Source organism: Etheostoma spectabile, chromosome 15 (genome assembly GCF_008692095.1).
Source record: "Etheostoma spectabile isolate EspeVRDwgs_2016 chromosome 15, UIUC_Espe_1.0, whole genome shotgun sequence".
Taxonomy (NCBI): domain Eukaryota; kingdom Metazoa; phylum Chordata; class Actinopteri; order Perciformes; family Percidae; genus Etheostoma; species Etheostoma spectabile.
In genome coordinates, this window is record NC_045747.1 from 3,082,727 (window position 1) to 3,092,704 (window position 9,978).

The 9,978-nt window shown below is 40.9% G+C and overlaps 1 protein-coding gene across 1 annotated transcript in view; it reads left to right on the forward strand.

Moving 5' to 3' along the window:
- pvalb6 (parvalbumin 6) overlaps window positions 1–9,978 on the forward strand; it is a 43,881-nt gene that overhangs the window by 913 nt on the left and 32,990 nt on the right.

Consider the following 9,978-nt stretch of genomic DNA (forward strand, 5'->3'; position numbering starts at 1 on the left):
GGGGACCCATTGCATTCCTGTGCGGGTGATGCTGAGGCTTCGGAGCAGATGCTTGAATGAAACTGCAGTGTATGCGTTTATACATTAAAATTACCTATAGTCCATAATACACAGGAATGTAAAGAAGGTTGTGATGTATAGTGACACTGCATTTTAATTTGTTGATCCATTTTCTTTTTTTATTGACACAACATAACGTCACAAAAACAGATGTGTGAACAGACAGAGGCGCGAGCGGTGATTTTGCACCAGACTCAAACTTCTTTTTTCCCCTCCTAAGTCTTTCTCCCTCATTACATCACTCTCAGTGCTGTTCCAGATTGTCGTCCCTCTCCCCGCCATTGCCACAATCTCTCTGCCACCGCCAACCCTCTTAGATCAACAGCTGTCCAAACAGCGTTGCCCTCCTGCCTTGCCAATGCAGGCCAATTAGATAGTGACAATTGTGTAGGTGGGGGGTGGGCTGTGGGGGGTGGTGCGTAAGACTAGATAAGCAGGGAGAAGATGAAGAAGGGAAAAAATGGAGGTGAGGAGGAGAGGAGGAGAGATGGTTGAGATACCTTCTTAGGTCACCATAAAGAGAGGTGAGAAACATGGCAGGAATTAGACAAGAATTTTAGGAAGCAGAGCTTGAGATTTTTCACAAAGTAAGGGAAAACTTTGATCTGCTGTTGACACCAGAGGAAATGTCAGTTGACTGTATCCTCTAGGTATCTTGAATATGTGTAGCAAAGCTCATGGCAAGAAGAGCTTTACAAATGGGCATAGTAGGTCAGAGGTATAGCTTGGATCCAATCCATGTAATGCCTTATGAAGTGAATAATATCCTTTTTAATTGTGTGCCAATTCCAATGGGATAAATACCTTTGAAAATATTGTTAAGTTAAACTCAAGTCCTCATTAATAGAGAAAGTTACATATTATCCATCAGTTGTTTAGGGCAGCCAAACTTCAAGAATCAGCAGGGTTGAGAAGAAGAAACAGTTGTGTGTCATTTGTACACAAAACTATATATTGAACATTGGGAAGCATGTGAATAGAAAAATGAATATGGCCCAGAATCAATCCTTGAGGTACACCACAAGTATGTTTTGTAGAATTGGATATAGAGAAATAGTCATATATATAGGATTTGAACCACTCAATAGATAATTTGATAAAGAGAGACTGATACATGAGATTAAAGACGAAAGTAGTCATTATTGTTATAATTTTCCCCACTACAGCATACTATAGATTACATGTAGTCTACGCCCCTTTGGACCTTTCTCCACTCTCAAGTCCCCATAAACTTTATTACCACTTCTCCATTAGATATAAAAGTCAGGCAGGATGCATGGTAGCATATCCTTTCCTGATTTCATAGGAAATCAGTGATTTAACGAGCGTGGAGTTTCCTGGAGTGTGAAATACCCAGGTGTGATATAATGCTTCTGGGGGATGAGACCCAACAGTGTGGGTATGGGATGTTTTTGCATGTGTGTGTGGGAGAGGGAGAGAGAGAAGAGGGACAGACAGGTGGAAAGTAGGTTTAAATGAGTGTGTGGGAAGGACAATGAAGAAAAAGAATGTGTGTGTGTGTGCAATTGTGTATAGAACTGTGAAGTACTGATGCTGGGGTGTTTAGGGACGCATGGAGAACCAGTGAAGGAGAAATTTAAGACTGTGTCAGTGGGATTGGGACAAGTGGACTGGGAAAGATATTTAAGCACCATAACTGGGGTTCGCTCACCTGTGTATTTGTGTTTATATATGTGTGTGTGTATTGACAATATGTGGTCTAGTTGGTCCTATTAAGCGCTCTGATTAACTGCTAAATGCTGGTTTGAGGTAGCTCTTGTGGCATGTCAGTGGGGAGGAAAAATAGCGTGTGTGTGTGTGTGTGTGTGTGTGTGTGTGTGTTTGCGCTTCACCTATTCGGTCACTGCACAAGGATCCAGACACAGTCCTTCAAACTGACACAGTATCCATTCTTGTATGTCTATGTTGTGATTGGTTCAAGGGCAGACCACCAGCAACGGGCATCTTCATGTGTATAGTCATGCCTACAAAAGGAGGTGCAAAAACAATTTAAACTAAATTCAAACCTTCATTTTTCTACTGCGTAGGTAGGTAGGTAGGTAGATAGATAGATAGATAGATAGATAGATAGGATATTGATCCCAATAAAATGGGAAATTAAGCCACTCCTGGAATGTGTCCTCCGTAGGGGGTTCTCTTGTCTTTACCACGGCTCATTATTTAGTATGTTATGAGGTGAATGATCCAAACAGGGCTTGCTTCAATGGTTTCTTTTGAATGATAGTGCTAAAAGGTGTGACTTATACTTAATGATTATCATTAATGGGGCACGCAGATATCTGCCCTGGTGTTTTTAATAATTATACATCAATCTAAAAGTGTGAAATCATTTAAAATATAATTAGGTTCAATGACGGGCCATTTTAGATATAAAAATCCCAACTGGTTTAATTTACGCCTCATCCAAATGGAACTAATGTAAAACAAGCCTAAGAATCTGCTCTGTCAGGCTGTAACAGTGCTTTGAGCCAAATGCTAACCTCAGCACACTAACATGCTCACAGTTACAAGGCTAGCATGTTGATATTTAGCAGGGAGAAGGTTCACCATCTTACTTTAGCATGTTAACTCACATTTGCGAGTAAGCACTTAACACAAATTCCAGTTTAGGTTGATGGGAATGACATTGGTACAATAGAGCCAGAGTTCTAGCTTAACTAGAAATGGACAAAGGAACAGAAGCACACACAAACAGCTAAATGTATTTTGAAATGTATTCATTATCTGTTACTACCTTGGCTTCATTGTGCAGACCTGCATTCAGACTTGATGTGAAACCACACACATTGCGAGCAGTTGGGGGATGATTGTGTGCATGCATGTGTGCGTGTGTACCTTATGCTTGTGTGTATTTCTGTGTACTGTCGGGGATCCTATCTTTTGTTCTACACTGCCAATTGTCATCTGATTGTCTATTTTCTTTCTTCTGCTGTTCTCTGTTGTGCGGACACATACAGCAACGGTGAATGTGATTTTTGGAAGCCTGCCAGTGGGCAAACTGGATAGGGAAATGTCATTTTACCGGGTTGTTTTTTGTGTGATTATCAACGTTGGTGAGAGACTGAACGGGTCAGTTAATTGTGAGTAGTCAGAAGAGAGCACTGCGTATGAGGGCAAACATCCATGAAAAAATGGAAAATACTTTCTCTGGTGCATTTCTTTTGAACTTGGTTTTTTATCCTGCTTTTTTATTTTTATTTTTTTCTTTCCTCCCTACTTTCCATTCACTATTTTTCCTCATTTCACTGTTGTTTAAATTGGTTGTGATCTTTTTCTACACATCCTACACACTGTCCACAGCAATGGCACAGAAGTCGCTCAGAGACAATTTGCATTTGGGCTGATTTTGTCATGAAAAGCACAGTTAACCCACTGTTCTGGGCCCTTGTTAAAAGGCATTAATTAAAACCGATTTTAATAAAAGAATATGAAGAAGAGAACAATCTTTTGCTGAGGTGACAAGTTTCTGAAAAGAAGCAAAACTGGGACGGTTAGCAATCAGAAGCACTCAGTGTCATCTTGTGAAGCGTCCATACAGTATGCTTTATGCTGCATTTGCTTATCAGGCTACATGCAAAGTCATCTAGGTTGGAATACTGTTGCAGCAGAGATCCCTGATCCTTTTTCCCGCAGATGCAAACTGATAAAATATACAGGTGCACATATAGACACACTGCAGATTAGGTCACAGATAACATTCATTTCTCCCACCAATGGCCCAATCACATCTACATAACACACACCTGTTAAAAAAGATGACATCATAATAGGCCAAGGCAGAAGACTGTGAGGCAGACAGGTTTGTCGCCGGTGAGTCCTCATTGCCAAGGACAAGGGCAGATGTTGTGAGAGGTGGCTGGCATCTGGAGAGCGCTTCATAGTCCCTATTAATATGCAAGATGATCAGTGAAAAGTGTGCCTGACACCGCCGGTTTGGGGCTTATTTGTGTGTGTGTGTGTGTGTGTGTGTGTGTGTGTGTGTGTGTGTGTGTGTGTGTGCCTGCAGACACTGGTGTAATGTAATGTGTGCGTGTCATTGTTAGTGTGGGTTGCTCTGCTGTTGGAACCGAGCCACCTGCTAATAAGGAATTGAGCGAGAAGTGAACGGCATCTATTGAAACATCCAGTGGTGTAATGTAACTAAGTACAGTTACTCAAATAATGTACTTAAGTATACATTTGAAGTACCTTTACCTTACTTGAGTCTTTTCTTTTCATGCAACTTTCTTTTTTGCACACAAAACACACGTAGCTAATAAAATACGATGTTTAATTATAAATTGAACAATATACTACAATACTAGCCGATTAAACACTTAGTTAGTTGATTGACAGAACTGTTTGGATTGTTTCAAGTTTCTAAAATGTGAAGGATACTTTTATTTTTGAATACTTTAAGTACAGTTTACTGATGATACTTACATAGTTTTACATAAGTAACATTTCCAGTGCAGGACTTGTACTTGTAACAGAGTAGTTTTCACAGTGTGGTATTTAGTACTTTTTTCTGAATGCTTCCTCTACCATTGAAAACGTCAGATGTCATGGTTTTGCAAATATTTAAAGAAGTGATGGTATTGAAGCGGTGCTCAGTGCTCAACTGGACTGCTGGGGAAGGTGTTGTACACAATCCCAACAAATGGCTTAATTGCAGTACCTGCATTACTCGTAATGCCTGTGGTTTAAGTGTATTCTGTGCTGCAGCTCATTTGTGCTCTTCCACTAAAGAGTAACTCCCCTTTAGTCAAATGTTCTTCAAGCAAAGCACTTCTGTTTCTTAAGGGAAAACTCAGGTCCAAAAGGTTGTTGAGTTATTTGAAGGGTTGGGAGTGTTTCTATGTGCTGCAGTGACAGAAGCGAGATTATTTTTAGTGAGGTCAAAAAGTCGATACTAACTTTAAACTGTCACAGAAGTCATCCCGGTGCAACAGGAGTCAGCCCACTTCCAATTAGAAAACCTTTGGCCTCTTAAATGAGCTCATTAACGAACCCATGGTCAGATGGGAGCGAGAGCGAGCAAAAATGGATTGAGACTTTTCTTATTATAGAGCTTGAACGTTTTTCTTTTCTGTTTTTTTTTTAGCAAAGAAAAATTAAATAGGATGACGATGTGACCCATTTCATCAAAGCCACTTAAAGCCTCCATCTTTGGGGAACAAAGTCATGGTATATATAGAGTGTTACACCGTTTCTTTACGGAGTGAACAGCATCCAAGAATAAATGTTTCCTTGGTCAGCAAATTTGTTCTGTGTTTTTATATATTATGAATTATACAAATGCAGTTATTTCATTGGTTCTTATTTAAGGCCACTTTCAACTGGTTTTATAATTTTAAGGGTAAATTCTCATACTCCTGTGGATCTAATATGGACACGCTTCGTAGAATACAATCTTCATTGAAAAGAAAACAGTCGATTTATCATTCATAGAAACATTACTGTATATTAACGAACACATGTGTACCTTATTAGATTTACTGCTAAGTTTCATGATTACACTTCCATTCTAAAAGGAACAAGATGGGTTTAGTATTCTTGATGAAATTGTTTAATATTTTTTGAAATATTCACTTTCTTGCTGAGAGTTAGATGAGAATATTGAAACCCCTCTCGTTTCTAAGAGTGGTACCATTCTTCTCATTTACCTCTTGGAAAGTCAATGGGCTTATTTCACAAAATGTACAAAACTATTACTTTTAAAGGTCAATGATCCTTAAATACATTTCAGAATACATAGACCTAGTGTATGTTATTTTACTTCCCATTTTAGAAAAATGTCCAAATAAAAACGCAGTGCATCCCTTTGTGTTTTACAAAACTTAAATCCAAAACAGAACTTTCCAAAAATGGAGCACCACTTCAAATTCTTAACCTTCTTTACACATCTAATGTTTTCAAAGTAGGATTATTCAAAGTGAGTGAAAAGTTCTCACTGTAGCTCCCAGAAGCAACACAAGAGAACAAGTGGGAAAAGGAAGAAGTGCCGTTCAGGCCCAGTGCCCTATATGCAAAGCAGAGTTATCTTTAACAGCTCAAGCTAATGTGGAGCTCAATGGTCAGATGGAATTGGATGGAATTGCATTATCTACCCATGAACTGAATGACAGCTCAACTCAATAGCAGAGATTAGGCGAGATAAGCCGTAGCTGTGGCCTTCCAAAGCAGCATTCGTTGTGAACAATATCCGTCAACCCCCCTTTTAGTGTCATATCCAAGACCGCATCCCGCCCCTCAGGACCAAAGGCCAGGGGAAGTTTTCCTTCCATTTATCGCTTTCTCCTCTTCCTGTACTCCCCTTTCGTCTGACCTTTATTTCCAATTCCCTGACTCTACGTTTAATTTAATCCGCAATCCTTATCCCATCACCCATACCCTCTCCTCCCTGGTGCAATCTCTGCATTATCGCCTACATTGCTGCTCAGCTCTATGCTGAAACATTCCCAACAGAACGCAGGCCTAAAAAGTTCTGACGCTAGCTCGATTTGTTCAGGTCAATGCCAGGGCTGAGCTTTAACCCCACATCTGACGTGATGCTCCAAAGAAAATGTTTTTACATCATAACTTCCCGCCTCTTTCCATATCTCACTCATTCTCTCTTTTGTACACACATTTACTGAGGGAGGGAGAGGTTTAAAGGTGCGACCACACAAAGGGTGCAAGGAACATGTTTTGATTTGAGTAAAATATGTGTGTATGTGTGCTGCATGACTATACTTCACCAGAGAAGGACCAGAGGAAAAAGAAGAGATTTGGAGAAAAAATACCAGAATCAACTAATACTTAACAGATTTAGCGTCACCTTTTTACAATATTGTCGGAACTCCGGATAGACATTCATTAATGGAGTATTCAGCTAAAGTGATGCAGCAGAACCCGATATATCATAATTTTTTATCGACACCTAGATCGGCGCCTAGATTTTGCACAACGCAACTGAACTGCCAACAGTTCGATCAGAAATTTGGATGTTGTTAGTAGCGGCGAATGTAGCTTTGAGGCGCTACCCTCAACACGGATGTGTGGTAAAGTCACATTTTCTTACTCCACACCCCCACATTGTTTTCATTTAAAAAAAAAAATTCTGACCATCATACTATTATGAACTATTTATGATTTTTTCCGCAATAGCCATTTACTGTAGTTACATTCGCATAGTAATGGAGTCTGCCATTCTGGATTAGATTTGATGTCTTTGGATACCTGGCCAAAATTTCAATAATGTTAGTTCACAGGGAACCTTATTCTGACAGAGTGCTGTAGAATACTAAGGCTCCATACCTCTGTGAAATACAGCTAAGAAAATGATTAAACTTGTAAGCACTAAAATCCATCTCAAGGGTTTAAATACTGTGATGTTTTCATTCAGAATTCATATCAGTGATCTGATCCAGCAGGATAAACAAAAGCCTGCAACAGAAGCAACACTCAATTACAATGTTTATCCCATATTGCGCTCCTTCATGACGCGTTTACTTCAGTGTCATATTCAATCGGGTGACTCCCGACGGAGGCCTGCGTTATCATCAGTGTGAGGCGTTAGGTGGGAGACGGGCGATGCTTTCGTGAGGCTTTCCTGTTTCTATGGAGAAAAGACTTTTGACCCTGACTTTTGTCAGAGGGGTTGAGGTGTGTGTGCTTTTCTGTGGAAGTGAGAAACAACATGTGAAAATGTATTTCACATTACCTAACTTATTTTATCATGTACAGAAGCTGTATGCTCATGGAGATGGGGCATTTTGACCGAGTTGTATACCGTCATAGTAGGCTGCGTCTGTATTCAGATCCTCCCCTGGAGATATACCTCAATTACACTGTCTCTGTCTTTTTGTGGCCTTATGAATAACTGCACATTTCTTTCCTTTATGAGAATTTGCATATTCCATCCTCACCCACTTGCCTCTCCACCCATTTTCCATCGTGCTTTCTTTCTCTTGTTTTGTAAGAACATTGGCCTCGGCAAACAGGCCTGAGGCAAGTCAGTGTGTGGAACGAGTGTCAGAATGAACACGAGACGCTAAGACGGATTTTGTGTGTGTGTGTGTGTGTGTGTGTGTGTGTGTGTGTGTGTGTGTGTGTGTTGATGTGGAAGCCCCTTTTGGACCTAGCGTCTTTTATATATGAGCAGTCAGGAGTGTGCTACTACTGCTTTAACTGTCGGGGTTTTCTGCTGCAAGGTCAATGGAGCCCCCACCCCCCTCCATCTCTCTGTTACTGCAGGAGTTGCCGTAAGTGACAATAGGCTGTCAGCTGCTGCTGCTGCTGCTGCTGCTGCTGCTGCTGCTGCTGCTGACCAGGCATGACTGCCGGGGTTAGGAATACAGGGCAACACACACATACTGGCACAAATTGGCCTTCATGGGCACACTCATGCGTGCAGGCCAGCGTTGCTCACTCGTTCGGATGACAATTCAAATGCATGTACACACACACCATGCAACCATACCACCAGCGTTGAAAAAAGTCTATTGATGAGCGCTCGAGTTGACGTGTGGATTGCTATCCTACTTATTCTTGTACTCCACCAAACGCATCATTATCCAGATGTGAGGATACACAGTCTATTTTTTGACGTGCCAAAATAACCACCAAGCGCACTGCAGTCGCGTCATGTATCAATACACAAACCACTTGTGTAATGATGCATAAAATTAGTTGGATGAATACTAGTCGGCACGATGAATGCTAATTGCAAGTAGCAGCAGAAGTAAGAATCCTATTATTGATATAAAGTGGATAATAGTGTAGTCATTCACAAGGGCAAACTTCTCTCCTCAAGAAGAAACAAATCTGCTAACAACCATGTAGGCGAACGCCCCCAAACATCCCAACCTCATGTACGATGAAGTAAACCAACTTCAAACTGTGGCTTTAACAATCCCTCCTCTCCTTGCTGCCCCCCACCCCCGACACACACACACACACACTCACTCTCTCTGCTCTCTTCTCACATCACAGACATGGTCCAGAATACAAATTGTGTTTTCCTTTCTTTTTTTGGGTAGCCTATAATGCTGTATGCCAGATGAGAATGGGAGACGGGAGTGAATGCGTCCCACCAAAAGAAAAGGGGGGCGACAATGAGGTGGCAAAGCTGCTCGACAGACAAAAAAGACAAGATGACAAAGAGAGGTAGAAATAAAGAGACACCAAGAGGGAGACACTATTGTAGAGATGAATGGAAGATACAGGAACAGGGAGACAAGAAACAAAGACAAAAGGTAAAAAGATGACAAAGGAGGATGTACTTAAGATGTGTTCCATAAAGGACAGGCTGTTGAATAGTCTTTAAAGATGTGGTTCATTTTTTGTTCCAAGCAACAAAGATAAAAAAATAAAAATCTCCTCAATAGTGGCCGAAACCTGCATGATGCTGTGGGGGGGGGGCATTGATTTTCAATGGGATTGACTGAGCAAATGACCGCTTCACATTACAGCGAGTCCTTTGATTCCATGTTTGGATCAAAAATATCAATCACTGGAGCTTTGACCTTTCCTTTCCAATAGCAACTCTTTCGTTAGACCCTCTCTAGTCTCTCATTGCCAGTCCTTCCTCCACAGCGCTGTGGAGGAAGGTCTGGCAAGTCCACACAGCATTCCTGGATGGAAGAAAAACCTGCTGGTTCATTGGCATTTCCTTAAAGTAATCACAATCGTCATGGGCGCCGCACAAAGCCCCGGTGCTGCTGCAAAATAGCCTCAGGAAGAAACTTGTTTTGGTGGAACATGAGTGCGTTCAAAAGTTGTTTTAGTCGTGCAAGAGAAAACTCAGATTATTATAATTATATAGTTATATAGTTATTCTAGCTATCTGTCTGGATTCACCCATGAATCCACCAAAGTTTAAAATTTCAACTCAAAGAAAACGCAAGGTGACCGACATCCGGCTGAAAAGAAGGA